We start from the raw sequence: 16,540 nt of genomic DNA, 5'->3' as shown, positions 1-16,540 counted from the left end.
TTTGCGCGCGCACACACAAATAAAACTTTATATAATTTCTCATGTTCATCATTATGATGTGAAGAATGAAATTTTGCAGGTTATCATGTTCCGGAAATAAAGCTACCACCCCCACCCACGGCAAGTACCTAGGCCTTAAGTGTAAGACCATTTTCATAATGGAGAAATAATTAAATAAAGCGAAGAATGATGTCCGATGAATGGCATTTGCTGTGTATTTGACCTTTTTGTGTGTATTAAAAAAAATTGGGCATAGCCTCGTCACTTGTTGTTTGCATTGGTATGATAACTGCTTCTCGTTGATTCATAGGATTTTAACAGACATAGAAATAGAAAAAAAAATGCTTCCAGTATGCCAAGGAATGTCCTCGTTGATCTTACATGATCAAGAAACAAAGAAATCCATCTAGAAAACATAGAAATCGGGACAAAAAATGGGTACACCAGATCTCGACTCTACAGAAATGAACATACGTATAGACATTACATAAAGAGGTTAATCACTATTACTGTCTAGGAACATTTACTAGATATTCATGGCTATGGGAGCACACAAGGGGAAATAAGGTGACACCGAACACCCAAAGAAAGAAGCAAAAAACAACTTAAACAAAAACACGCGAGACATTAAGATTACGTACAAGCAACATCACATTTTACTGCTACTCACAACAATATGCACACATGTTTAAGCACACAAATCTCGCTAGAACTCCGGCACTACGATCTACCATGCTGTGGTGGTGTGCACGGAAGTGGATCAACGTGTGGAGAGGTTGGTGTAAATGGAGCTACACCAAAGCTGGCTTAGCACCGGTTGCATCTGGATGGGCTCGGAGTTGAGGACGGACTCGGTGATCATGTTGCGGGACACGGATGTCATGGCCACGTCATCATTAAGCGAACGGAAGCGAACCGTGCTCGTCCAGGGAATGAGTGACATGGTAGGATAGCGTTGAAAAAAAGGCTTGCTGGCATTGCCCTTTTCTGATAATGAAGATCAATAAGGGTTGTCAAAGTGGAGAGGTGGATTTCACAATTCCAGAATAGAATCATGTCTATCACCGAAACGATATACATTGGCGAGGGCATCTACGATTCGTACGCATGCCTCCACGGAAAGGTGCGCGACAGCGGATTGATTAAGACGACCGGTCATACATGTGCCCGCCGTGCTGCTCTGGGCGGCTTGGCCCGCGATGCCGTTAACCCGGCTCCATAGAAATTTTCTACGGCCGGACGACCATCTGCGGGCACGTGGCGTCGTCTATCCGGAAATGGTACGTCGACCGCGACCACCCGGCGATGCCATGAGCGGCAGGGCACGTGCGCACAACAAGACATGCATCGTCTTTTCGTTCCGGACAGCAACCTTGTTATTCCCCGGTGCCTATCTGCCTCCCCCTCTCAAATTATAAGCTGAAATGCTATTTGATTTTCTGCGCCGTAAGTGTGTGTCATACTCCGAAAAAATATTTTAAATCCAAGGATGCACGACTGCACGTACGCCGTTCATATGTGCATCCACGTCGAGAAGTCCAGCGAGACTTGTAACCATCCAGGTACAGAACGGTACGTGGTGCTACCATGAGGCAGCAATAGCATTCAATGACCATGGATGCACTAAGGTACGGGTGTAAACAGTAGAGCTATGCCCTGATCGCCCACGACCTCAACAGTGCCACACGCTCTCGTGCATGATGATCGGCATCTGATTCGACGGTGCAGTACGTACACAGTCAGAATTAGGTGACCGCTTCCCGCACTCTCGCGCCGGCTATATAAACGCTAGCCCGCTTGTCCATTGGAAAGCCACGCCCGCCTGTTCCGTCCATAGCTCAGTCAAGCTCAAGCCGTGCTTGTGGCTTCGGGAGCTGGCCGTGGCTGAGAACATCGTACGTCAAGATGTCCGACGGATTCTATAATTCCTTTTTTACCAAGCAGTAAAAATGTCTGTGCGCTGCAACGGAAAAAAATGTCCTTAGCCCAAAAATACATAAAGGGTGTGTCTAGATCTCAGTTGATTGAGACTTAACCAAGTCTCAGTCAAATGACGTATAACATATAAAAATTAAAAATTAAAAATTAAAACGAAAATTTTGCATGAATCACCACATAAGATCTGATGAATATAGCATCCACTGAGATTTGATTAAGTTTTAGTCGACTGAGGTTTAGCAATCCAAGCACATAAACAGAAATTAAGTATCTAGTTAGTTTTTATTTTTGCGAAAATATCAGATTTGATTCATCAGAAATACAAAGCACCGAAACATAAAAAAAATTACATGGTGGTCCATGTACAACCGAACGACCATTGCCGCCGGCTGAACAAGCCGCCTCGCATCACTGTCACCGCTCCCATACCGGATCCGACCTAACCTTATCGATGACAGCCGGGATGTCTTCGTGCACGTGCCCCTAAGGACCAGTATTCGGGAGCCGCAGTCGTCGCCATTGAATCCGTGAATCGATCTCAAGAAAATCACAGCAAATCTCGCTATTGTGTACGCATGTTGAGAAACCCTAACCTTGCCGCTCCGAGGAGCTGGCATGAATCTATATGGGATCTCTGTCTAATCTGTTCGGAATGACGAAGATGAGGAGGATTTGAGCCCGGAATACTGACTTGAAGAATCCTCTGATGGATGTTGTTGTTCTATCTGCTGGCAATACTGATGCACCCTTTATTAGCTGCCGACATTGCCACCAAAGATACCAAGATGCCGCAACCACAAGCTCGGGTATATGTAGACCTCCAATACTCTTCCCTAAGTTCTCTTTTGTAATTTGATTCAAGTTAAAAAAACACGACCGATCTCGACATATGGCCTTCCTGATCGTCTCTGTTAGATCCAACTGTTCCCAAATAAATTTAACCCTCTTACAGCTAAAAAGACAGTGTTGAATATCATCAGTTCCCCTCAAACAGGTCGGACATTGTGCTTGTTTTAAAACATGTCTGTTTTCCAGTACACCTTACAGGGAAGGATCCCATGTAATACTTTCTAGAGCAAAATTTTAACCTTAGCCGACACCATGTCATCCCAAATGGGGATAGGATTTGCTCGACCTTGGCCATCCTCCGCAGGCATACGTTGTCCAAATTTATGCTCCAATTCCCTATGATAAGCAGATCAAACTGAGAATGTACCAGACTTTGTATAGTGCCATGCAACATAGTCGTCAATTCCTTGGACATTCAAAGGGATTCGAAATATGTGATGCACATCAATAGGGTAGAATGTATCACGGATTAATTCTTAATCCCGACCTGTTCCCACTCTCCAAATACACCCCCTTTTAAAGGTTTGGATGCCTGCACAAAGATTTGCCATCTATAATAAGAACAACCCTTTGACCATGCATTTAGAATATCACCATCTGGGAAGTATTTTGCACTGACAACGCGGGCACAAAAAGATTCTGAATTCTGGATTAGTCACCAACATTGCTTTGCTAACATAGCAAGATTAAATCTATGAAGGTCCCTAAAGCCCATACCTCCTATCCCCTTTGGAATGCACATCTTTCACCACGCCATCCAATGCATCTTTTTCTTAGTTTCATCATCTCCCCACCAGAAGGTTGCAATCTCATCAATAATAGCTTTGCAAATTCTCAAAGGAAAATTAAACACTAACATTGCATATGAGAGAATTCCCTGTGCCCTAACTTTCAACAAAGTCTCCTTGGCCCCAACAGATAACATATTTTCTTTCCAGCCTTTAAGATTCTCACATACCCGATCAACAAGATGTTGAAAACAGTCACTCCTATCAATCCCACCATGGAAGGCAACCCCATGTATTTATCAATGAGGGCCTTAGTAAATATAAACAGTTGATTACAAATATTCTATCTTACCAGCATTGAATTATTTGGGCTCAAGAAAATGTTGGATTTAGCACTTGAGACTAATTGAACCGAACTCTGACAATACATATGCAGAACATTTCTCAGTGTGTTTGCATTTGCCAAATTTTCCTTCATCAAAATTAATGAATCATTTGCAAAAAGAAGGTGAGAAACGGCCTTCCATCATCAATTCAACCCAATGTTCATGAAAACCCATATGTTGTATCATTGCCTTCTGAAACCCCCATTCGACTCTATCATATGCTTTATGCATGTCAGGCTTTACAGCACACAAGCCAGCCGATCCATGTGTTTTATTTTTGATTGCATGAAAACATTCATAAGCAACTAGCACATTATGTGTTATTAGTCTCCCAGGAACAAATGCACTTTGGGTGGGTGATATAATCTTAGGCACGATCCTTTTCAATCTATTTGCAAGCATCTTTGATATGATTTTGTAAATGATAACCCACAAGTATAGGGGATCGCAACAGTTTTCGAGGGTAAAGTATTCAACCCAAATTTATTGATTCGACACAATGGGAGCCAAAGTATATTCTCAAGTATCACGTAAGGAGGTGCAAATAGAGGAGTCTGTTTCCCGCACGTGAAGAGGTGCATCAAGACATTATCTGACGGCCATCGATGTATCATTAGTAAACCTAATGGTCCAAATTTTCTAACTACCGGGATTAACATGGAACCTCGTTTGGTGCCTCCAATTAGTAAATAGTATAAGATGGGCGCAAAATACAACTTGGATTTGAGCTCCCCTTCTGGTGCGTTCATTATTTTGCATCATTTTTCCAGTTCCAATTGGCAAACTTGGTTTTGTTTAGAGGCTTCTAGATCATGATCGATCATGTTTTCTTTACGAAACGGTCAGTCATATTTTGAAGTGTCATTTCTTAAGCATCTAGAAAGAGGCACTTTGGTTCAGACCAGACACTTTGGTCCAAATTACTGATTGAAAGTGCAAGCGGATCAATATTTTTGTCTTTTGCATGGGGTAAATTTTATCAACTTTGAGAACAATTCCAATGATGAGCAAATAATTGGGGAGAAATAATATTTTTTTTTGACAGAGTAAAGATTTCATTTCTCAGACAATAGCAATGTCATTTACAATCAAAGAGGAAATGAAATTGGGCCGATCATCTTCCCAAACAGAAGAATTCTTCAGCATATATGCTTGCTTAGCCAAAGCATCTGCTACACTGTTTGCTTCTCGGTTGCGTAAAGAACATTTCACCTGTCCGAAGTCACAAGAGAGTTGAACGCATTCAATAATTCTTGTTGCTTGGGAACAATTGAATCTATAAGTATATTTTACTGCATTGATCACAAGTTCACAATCTGACTCAGCATCTATCCTCAAGCATCCCACATGAGCTGCCAAATTAATACCATTCCTGAGAGCAGTTGCTTCAGCAGTAGCTGCATCAGAAACATGTGGCACGAACATGTTGCTACAGCTACAAAATAACCCAATTCATCTCTGATGACTGCCTCACGTCCTCCTGATTCATCTGAATCCCGCACATCCGCTGGATCCCCTCATAGGTTGGATCGGTTCCCCTCGCACGCATCGGCTGAACCGCGTGACGGCGGATCCACTAGCGTGCCTCGGCTCCCGTCGCTCGACTCATCTTGCTTCGCCACCGCTCGGTCCCCTCGCGTGCCTGGCTCCCTCGAGCGCCTCCTCTATTCGAGTCCAACACATCCTATTGACCTCACATTTGTTTTTTACGTACAAGCGACAGCTGCAGCGAGCCATCGAAAGATTGGAGTCAGGAAGGTTAAATGGGCTGCCTCAAGTGGCCCAATTAACAAGAGGCCTCAGTTTTTTCTTCCAGAGTAGCAGCCCCTTAGGATAGTTGGGCCTGAATGCTATAGGAATTGGGCCATGACGCTACATCAAGTAGATCTGACAGCCAGGAATGGTTAAATCAGCAAAACAAATAGCCACAAAGCCAAATGGCTTGAGAGAGCAGGGATTAGGTGCGGTTATACTGCACAAATATTATACACCCCCATGCAATTGCAATGTTTTGGCAACACTCATGTGTCATTGCCGAAAGAATCTAAAAGCATTGGGGGGCAATCATATCCAGAGTCGGCTGAAATTGAGAAACATCTTAAAGCCAATTTTGCCGCACACTACCAGAAACAAACAGAAAAATAATTGGCTCAAATATATAAAAGAAGCATTGCCAATTGGTAGAGTCAATGAAAAGAAGGATGATTCGTAACATGAAAATGCTTCGGTTGAAAACCCCGAATCAAGTAGTGTATATTCTGAATCCATCAAATCCGAATAGGCAAGCATTATTGAGAAAGGTCATCGCAAGCATAGGAAAACAGTTGTGCCTGATTTTTCTAAAGTTAATGGAACCTACTTCCTGCCCTATGAGTTCCTTGCCGTAGAAATTGACAAGCCTTGAGGACAAGAACAAGTAGCCGAAAAAGCTCGGCTGACAAAGATCTTCGATGTAATAATGCACGGAATCAAGAATAAAGATTATGATCAAAAGGCGTTGGGGAGCCATCCAAAGACGGAGCAAGATATTGTTCAAGTCACACCACCATCATGCTCTTCCAATAAATTTGAAGAGGTATGTCTATCAATTAACTTACTTGTTTTCATATTTGGTCACAACTTTATTGTTGATGCATCTATTAGAAAAAATCCTAATAAGTAACTTTGAAAGACCAGTGAAGAAGGGTAATTTACTTGTAAGCGATAAAATTGTTATAGAGCATATCGGTCAAACCATTGCGCCATTTATAAAGACCGAGAGTGACTAATTGTTATAGCCAAGGCTTTCCCCATTGCTTTATCTAAACTTCATATCTAGTTGGGTAGCTTTCCTTATTTCTTACATGGCATGCTTTTCGTCTCAATTGAAACATGTGTGTTCTAACTATTTTTGTTTCAGAAACATAATGTCAAGTTTAGATCCTGTTGAGAAAATGGATGCTAGTATAATATGTTATCCAATGACATTGTAAAAAGAATGCAAAAGAAAATTCATAGCCAAATGGGGAGATTCCAAATCTGAACCATTTGTGTGCTTACCTCTAAAGCCGTTCTCACAACAAGATCGTCTAGAAAATATAAGGTTAACCTTCAATTCAAGCATGTGTGATCAAATATTTGAGTTGTTGCTGAAAAATAATTACATTTGAATTCTTGATCACCACGTCAAGCCATCAAACCAAGGACGAATGTGATGTAGATTGCATCATTCGTTCAAACATAATTTCGAGGATTGCAATATGTTTCATCAAATAGTTAAATCGGCCATTGATAAGGACGGTTCAAATTTGTTGAGACACCAAGAGATGACCAGTCTATTCCAATTGGTCCAGATGGTAAATAGTTTTTGCATCGGCTGCTTCATGCTGGTCTATTTAAGCATGAGAAGGTAAAAACTATAGAGAATGGGATTAAGCTTTCAGGTAGGAAAATCTTTTAAGAGCACAATGATAATATTCTTGAGGGTGAAAATTCTATCGAAGCTACAATGAAGACGCTAAGGACTAGAGGGCAAGAAGAAACTCCAATGATCGATGAAAGAAAACAAAGGCCGAAATAAGCACAAGTGTAAGAGATTAAAAATCACCTTCACTGAACTATTGGATAAATATCAAAAGAAGAGTGAAGACAAGAATGCTTATCGGCCAAACCATGCAAAGAAACCAAGATCACCCCCAAGGCGCAAATATGAGCATCGATGGCAAGGAGAGAAGTTTAATGCAACATATTCATGTCCTTATTTTGGGCCACCAATGCCAATGTCAACACACATCAAGTTTCTACTGATCATGAAAGAACTCTGTGAACAAACAGTGACCAACTGAATGTGACTTATTTAGAAGATTGCAAGAACTAGCGAAGGATGTAAAAAAGAACAAAAGAGAAACAAAGATTCAATGTCGGTTAGTGCGTTAAATTATTGATGGAATCAAATATGCACCACCCTGTGTTGAGCATATAGGTAGCCAGACGTATGTTCAATCACTGTAACAACATCCTCAGTGGATCTAAAACATAAGAAAACTATGTCTAAATCCCTATAACCATAACCCTCGATCGTCTTTTTCTACTTACAGTTTGTGTGCTGGTTGGTGCCGGCAGATATCCATGGCTAGGAACAGGCATGGAGAATGCTGAGAAGGCCAGAGAGATTACATCAGGACTGCTTTATCATGTGGCATAGTTCCTCCATGCCAAGGCCATGAGATGGCAATGGAATAATCGATGGACTGCAAATTGGCTGGAGATATACAAATCACACTACAAAAAAAAGACACATCCGTGACATTTTGGGCCGAACGAATTTTTCTTCTGTCATACATATGACACTTCTATGACGATAATTGTGACAAAACCCGGTATCATCATAGATGTGGTGGGCTCCTACTTCTATGACAAAAAATCATGACAGAAAATTGGCTTTTCGTCCTGGGCGGGCCGAAGACCCAGCTCCATGACATTCTTTGGGCCATCCATGACGGAAAAAACAGTGGTAGAAGCGAGGGGGAGGACAATTTTGGGGAGTTACCGGTTACGGTGGGAAGTCGAGGGCTGAGCGATGCGCATTTCTCTCGTACACGTACGCGCGTGTGTGCGAGGCGTTGGCTCTAACTGAACCTGAGTGAGGCGTTGGGCTCTAACTGAACCCGAGCGATTGCACTGCAGGTTACGTGTTACTGAACCCGAGCGATCGATCGATGGCTATTAACTGAACCTGATCGAGCGATTCCTTTGCTACTGCTGCTAACTGAAGTCGATCGATGCTGCCTCTGGGATTTACAGTGAGCGTTGCGGGGAGGGGTGGGGGGTTGGATGAACAGTGACCGGTGGCGTTGCCTCTGGATGAACATGACCCCTTGGTGTGGTGGAGTGCTGGATGAATAGTAGACGATGGAGGGGTGCCCGTGGAGGGGTGGTTGAATAGGACCTCGTGTTGTGGAGGGTTGGATGAACAATAGACGGTGGAGGGGTGCCCATGGAGGGTTGGTTGAACAGTAGCCGGTGGAGTAGCGCACGGTGGAGGCTGGATGAACAGGAGCCCGTGGATGCTGGAGGAGGTCGACGGTAACCCGTGGAGGCTGGAGGAGGACGACGGTGGAGATGAACAGTATCCCATGGAGTCCCATTTTGCAGTACGCCACACCCCTCCTGACGAACAGGACCCCCGCTTCGGCCGTAGGAGGTCCGTTTCGTCTGTTTTGCGGTACGCCACACCCCTCCCGATCAACAGGACCCCCGTTTCGACCATAGGAGGTCCGTTTCCTCCATTTTTCGGTACGACACACCCCTCCCGATCAATAGGACCCCCGTTCCGAACGTAGGAGGTCCATTTCCTCCGTTTTGCGGTATGCCAGGCTTCATTTCCATCGCCTGTTCCGTCCAAGCCCTCCTGATGAACACGACCACGCATTCCATTCCGACCCAGCTGGTTGGCTCCCACGCATTCCGTTGTCTCCCGATGAATACGACGCATTTCGTTGCCTCTCCATGAAAATGACGCATTCCGTTGCCTCCCCATGAACACAACGCATTCCGTTGCTTCCCCATCAACAGGACGATGACGTTGTTTCTCTGTTCTGACGCAGTCATGTACACGAGCCCTCGCCGTATGTATACGTGAGTAGGCGTTCGAGACCCTGCCCGTATGTACACATACGTGGCCGTATTTTCTTTCTTGTACCCTGGCCGCTGTACATACGTGTGCATGCTACGTGCGCGCCTCTACTACGACACGTGCTTGCCTCTACATCCACCAGTATATATGTAAGTACATGTTCGCGACTAGAATGACAACGCTAAGTACGCTTCGACCAGGTGGGCCCAACTGTCAGGCACTTCCTTGCCTGCGAAGATGTAGCTGGTGGGTCCCAACAGCCAGGGGGGCGAATCGTTTTGGGTTTTTTTTTTGCCTGGACACACTTCCTTGCGTGCGAAGATGTAGCGGGTGGGTCCTAGCAGTCAGGCGGGCGAACTGTTTTTTTAGCCAGACGCACTTCCTTGCGTGCGAAGGTGTAGCTGGTGGGTCCCAGCAGTCAGGGGGGAAACGTTTTTTCGCGAAATACGGTGGCCCGTCTGGTGGGTCCCTGCTGTCAGGTGGAGGAATCATTATTTTCCGCGTAATAAGGAGGCACTTCCTTGCTGCAGCCGTGGACCCAGCTGTCAGCCTCTCCACGTACAGTCCACGTCCGATGGAAGTCATTCCTTGACCACGTCGAGCACGCCGCGCCAAGAGCACCAGGGCGGTGGACGACGGCGAGGCCTAGGAAGGGGACGACGCGGAGCCGATGAAAACGCGGCAGTGGATGCCCACGCAGAGAGGAGTATGAGGGTTCACTCGTTCTGCTGCGGTGTGAGGCTGCCGTCGCCGCAGGGCCCGGCCAGCGGTGGGAATAGTAGGGGGCGATGAGGCCTACGCGGTAGCACAGCTAGCCACGGGAGGCAGGAGCAGGCGGCACGACCGGCGCTACTTTGGGCGGCTGGAGCAAGAAGAGCAGAGGTTGAAGAAGCACTACGGCCGTTGGATGGACATCGTACGGTCACTTGACCTAGAATCGTTCATATTGACTAAGTTGACAAAGCCTTCCGTCCCCGTCAACTTAGTAGGCCCACAAGTCAGCCTCACACCAAGGTGGGTCCCAGCTAGCAGGGGGAGTATTCATTTTTTTCTGCGTAATAAGGAGGCACTTCCGGTGGGTCCGAGCTAACAGCGGGGGGAACGTTTTTTTCACGAAATACGGTGGCCCGTCTGGTGGGTCCCAGCAGTCAGGGGGAAATGTTTTTTTCACGAAATAAGGTGGCTCGTCTGGTGGGTCCCTGCTGTCAGGTGGAGGAATAATTATTTTGCGCGTAATAAGGAGGCACTTCCTTGCGGCCGCCGTGGACCCAGATGTCAGCCTCTCCACGTACAGTACTCTTCCGATGGAAGTCGATCTTTGACCACGTTGACCACGCCACACCGAGAGCACCAGGGCGGTGGACGACAGCGAGGCCTAGGAAGGGGACGACGCGGAGCCGGGGCAGACGCAGCATTGGAAGCCCGCGCGAAGAGGAGTACGAGGGTTCACTGGTTCGGTTGTGGTGTGAGGCTACCATCGCCGTAGAATAACAGGGGGTGTGGGTGAGTGGAGGGATGGCCTGGCCAGCGGTGGGAGTAGTATGGAGGCGGTGAGGCCTCCGCGGCAGCACAGCCGGCCATGGGAGGTAGGATCAGGCGGCACGACTGGCGCTGCTTGGGGCGGCTGGACCAAGAAGACCAGAGGTTGAAGAAGCACTACGGCCGTTGGATGGACATCGTACGGTCACTGAAGCTAGAATCGTTTATATTGACTAAGTTGATAAAGCCCTTGGTACGCTCCAACTTAGTAGGCCCACAGGTCAGCCTCCGAAACGGTGCACCCCAGATGTTAGGGGGAGGAATCATTTTTTGGGCGGCCGATGCTAAGAATATTCGAGATTGAAGAAGAAGCGCGACATCCATTGGATAGACATCCAACAGCCACTGCTGCTAGAACCGTGTGTTGACTATAATAAGTTGACAAAGCCTTGCATACGCGTCAACTTATTTTTTTAGGGGACGCATCACTTAGTAGGCCCACAAGTGTGTGGAAGAGAACTTATAGCCCATTTGCGTTTTGTACGAATGTACAACCCATTTTTGAATTCTAATGGAATTTACAACAACCCATTTACAGTTTGTTAAAAGTACAGCCTATTTTCTAGCTAGGAACGATTAATAATTTCAACCAACCGTTGAAGACAGAATTCAATAAAATTTCCCACATTTTGATGGGATCCGAAATATTTTTATCCCGAAATTTCTAGTCATATTAAATATAAATTTGTATTACGTAAAAATTGAACGAAACAATGCGTGCGCAGCAATGAAAATTTAAGATTTTCAAAATGCATAAATAATATTTTATAAACTAATTTCGTGTTTGGTGAATTTTTTTATAGTTACTGCCCAGTTTTTATAATTACATCCCATTTATTATTTTTAAAGCCCATTTTCCTATTAAGCCTAATGCATCCCTCCTAGGAAAGATTTGCAGCCCAGCGGGGCAGAGAATAACAAGTTGACCTTGCCTGGGTATTCCTCAAAAAGACGTATATCTGGGCTAGCCATTTTCATCTTGAAAAGATTAGTATATGGGCTGGATATCTGGCCTGGGCTAGACGGGTCACAGCCCGTCCAGTTAGTACCCTGCTCTCCTCTGAACAACAACAAAATCATCGCCAAGAAAAACTCTACAGTGCTCACGCCTAAAAAACACAAATACTGCTCGAGCAGCTTGGTCCCAGTTGTCAGCCGCACCTTGTGCAATTCTCTCGTTCATATTGACTACATAGGTTGACAATGGTGTGGGACCTGATGTTAGGAAACCAGGAGAAAGCAAAAAATATATTTGTACATAATAAGGAGGCACTTTCGTACGTACGGCTATGGCCCTAGTGGGTCCCTAGTGTCATCCAGTCAAAATAAAGTCATCTCATGAATCCTCATGTTCGTTGATGATGTTAACAATGCTCGGTGCCACGGCGAGTGCAACAACTCGAAGGACAACGGAGAGGGCCTCGCGGGCCCTACGGATGGTCTGATATAGCGCCCGCTGCTCATTCAGGAAGCTAGGATTATCGGACACCTATGAGCACCTTCAAGAAACTGAGACGGCATGAAACAGTAAGGCCGCGCTTGGGAGCTCTGGTTTATTTCAAACCTGTATTAACATACAAGTGTAATTTACTCGTCATCAGAAACAACGCGTAAAATATAGGCGTAATGAAGCCGAGGGCCCGAGGTCTGTAAGTAAAACCGGCGGGTTATGCGTGTAATTTGAGAGACCAGTGTATATTTTACGAGCACTGGTATATGGATAACATTACCAGATGATACATGTATGACGTGCGTATCATGCCATCGATGGGCAAGTCTGAAACAACAACTAACGGCTGGATTAGCAATCTCTGAGTATCGTTCAGCGTTTTTATCGTGTGTGAAGTACTTCCAATATTTTAGTAGTCAAATCGACCAACCAAGCGCCTTCGCCCGAGACCATCTGCTTTAATTTACAAGCGTCAGTTTTACAAGCGGTTTTGGTTGGAAAACGACGATCCAATCACGGCCTAATATCATGAGTTGGTCGGAAGATCATATGGTTTCACGTCTAACCTACCCGACTTGTCGTATAGGCTATGAATGAAACATCAGACGATGAACTTTTTAAGCACGAAAACAACAGAAGAGGATGATCTTCTTAACAAGCAAATCACTGGCATTAGATCGACATGCAAAACAATATGAAGTATTATTCTCAGGAGGCACGGTGAACAACTCATGATGCTGCATTCCATAACATTCCAAGCTCAACTGTGCAATCAAACACAATGCCTGGCATTACATAGACAATATTAAGAACAAATTCTTAACACAGGAATATCTCAGCAGAGTACCTATTTACTTCTAAACTGAACACAGGAATAGGAAAAAACACTCGACGCTGCTCACAGCAAGGGCGTACCACTCAAAAATATCAAATGCATGTCTTCTGGCTAACATCAATGAGCAAATTTTGACAAGGTTTTCCAATTCCAATATATTAAACTAATGTCTTCTAGGTAACATCAATGATTAAACTTTGACAAGCTTTTCCCATTCAAAATATGTAATGCCTATGATCGTGGAGTCCTGTCGTAGCTTCTTGTACTTGTTTGGGCACTTTTTGCCCAGGGCACTCCACGTGTTGTTAAATTGCCAATGGTCTATGCAGACTAGTCAGGTCACCGGTGTCTAATAATACTCTGTAAAGCATCTCGGTCATTCCTTATGTAATGTAGCGCAAACAGTGACTGCTTCTTTCTGCAAAGTGGAACGACCAACTAGACCCAGTAATTCAGCAGTTTGCCTTGGACACATTGGCTCCTTTTGTGCAGTTCAACTAAAATCAAAGTTGGAATAAAACCAAGTTTTAATTTTGATATCCCTGTAAGCAACAATAGGTATAAGGGAAACAATTACTGAGAAATAACGGTTGATGACTTGTACTCCCAGAAGAAAAACATCTACTGATCTACTTTATATATGTTAATGGGAAACAAAGCAGGAGAGTAGCAATTCTCCATCAGTGTGATTCATTCATATTGACTGGGACATTATCTTAACACTGCCTTGTTTCAACACGTATAAAGAATGACAAAGCAGAAAAGTACCATTCCTAAAACAATGAAACTGATTCATTTTAACAGAGACATTATCTTAACAATACCTTGGTTAAACATGTAGAAAGAACTACAAAGTAGGATAGTACCATTCCTAACAAGTGTTGCAGTTTTGAACTAAGATTCAGTAGTTAATTAATTCTGAGAGTGGCATTGCTGAATTTTACTAGCGGCATTAGATTAACGAAAAGCATAAACAGTTCCAGGGGAGAGTGGGCGCAACAACATTATGTGCTTCCATCTACTTATAAAGGGGGTGATGTAGCGTTTGTTGTAACAAAGCAACAAGCATCATGTCTGGGTTGGTCCCATTTTTGTTCACTACTTGATGGGAAAAGAGAGCAATACAATAGCTTCAATTCAACATTTATTTAAAACAGTACCAATACAAGTAGGACAACATCTCAAAGCACACTGCATAATCATATGGATGAAGGCCTATACTAACCTTTCATGAGACAGACAAGATAAAATACGAATCTGCCAACACGAATAGGAAATCCAATCTCGTTTTGTGAAGTTGCACTGAAATCAAGCAAAGTGTTTCGCGTAGTGAAGCAAAATGTCGCAATAGCAACAAGTTGAATAGATATCCCTGTTTAAACAGAGGCAAAAAAGGAATCAATTACTGGCTAATAAAGGAGGATGAAACATGCGACCACAAAAATGGTAATCCCGCCAATCCCTAACAAGTGTTGCAGTTTTGAAATAAGATTCAGTAGTTAATTCTGAGAGTGGCATCAATTACTGGCTTATAAAGGGGGTGATGCTGAATTTGTTATAACAAAGCAACAAGCATCATTTCTGGGTTGGTCCCATTTTTGTTCACTAGTTAATGGGAAAAGACAGCAATACAATAGCTTAAAGTCAACATTTATTTAAAACAGTACCAAAACCAGTAGCACAACATCTCAAAGCACACTGTACATCATGTGGTTGAGACCAAGATTTGAAACAACTCGCCACGAAGACTGGAAACAAATCTCGATCTCCTTTTGTGCAGTTCCACCAAAATTAAGCAAAGTCATCGGTGTGACATTGAAGTTGAACTGCACAAAACACTCTTAAAACATAAGTAATTCGAGTAGCGAAGCAAAATGTCGCAATAGCAACAAGTTGAATCGATACCCCTGTTTTAACAGAGGCAAAAAAGGAAACAATTACTTGCCGATAAAGGATGAAATAAACGGTGACAGAAAGAAGCATCTAATTATCTTGGATGGAAAACAAAGTAGGATAGTAGCATTTATAAAACGGTTGCATTGATTCATATTAACAGAGACATTCTCTTGAAACAACATTCGTTAAAAAATGTAATTTACTTTTAACAGTGGCATTGCTTCAATTTTTCGGCGGCATTCTTAGATTAACAATAGCAAAATAGCTATATGGGACATGCTAGCACCATGTGCATCCACACGTATAAATGGGTGATGCAGAGTATGTAGCCCAGCAGCATATCTGTGTTGGTCCCATATTTGTTCTCTTTGAAAATTTTCCCTATGTGAGGGTAGCAAATCTAGTCCTGCACAAACTACCCGACCCCCCAGTTTCTTTCCCTTTTCAAAAAAGAGATCGGTTCCTTACAGATGTGTGTACTGGGTTACCCCCTTTTTCCCTTTTCGACCAACAAAGCGGCTAGATAGCCAGTCTATACTACTTTTCCTACCTCCTTTCCTCATTGAACAACGTCCTAGATTCATGCTCCACCCACTGCACCTTTCTTTCCTCTTTGAACCAAGACCTAGATTTGACTACAGATCAAAAAAGATCCACATGCAGCTAGAGCAACGACGGTTTCAAAGAAATTTATACCTCAGGGTCGTTGGGATGTGGCAAAGCGTTCGGCGGGAGGCCGGATCTGCCCACACTACGTACGGCAGCGAGGAAGAAGGGGTCGGTGGCCCTCCTGCACAGGCGCTGGGTGAAAGAGAACAACGCAGCCGGCAGTGGATTGCCTCCCTCGCCGAAGGCGATAGAGTGATGGCTGCACCTCCTCCCCTTCCCGGTGCGACGGGATACGGACGCCTCCTTTAGCAGCTGTGAGGGGGGAGAGAGAGACAAGAGGCCAATGCAGTCTTGTTTAGATCTGATGAAGAGAGGGTGAGAGACTGTGAATATAGTAAACCCTAGCAAATGAACGCTGAGCCTCCAGTGTGTAACATATATATAATGCGGCGAGCGTGTGGAGAGTGCAAACCCTAGCAAACAAGCGCTGAGGCTCCCGCTTATATATATACCATTGTAGCACGGACTGAGCTCCAGTGCCTTCACTGCACCTGCTTTTGGCTGTATGACAGGTGAGCCAGCCACATTTTGGGCCCACCTGTCATAAACCCAAAGGCAGGTGCATTAAGTCAATGAAGGTGCGTCCATATAGTACTCTCGTGTATAGGACTAATATATAGTGGAGTGGTTTTCTTA

The sequence above is a fragment of the Triticum dicoccoides genome, chromosome 7B (genome assembly GCF_002162155.2).
Source record: "Triticum dicoccoides isolate Atlit2015 ecotype Zavitan chromosome 7B, WEW_v2.0, whole genome shotgun sequence".
Lineage (NCBI taxonomy): Eukaryota > Viridiplantae > Streptophyta > Magnoliopsida > Poales > Poaceae > Triticum > Triticum dicoccoides.
This window is presented reverse-complemented; position numbering follows the sequence as displayed.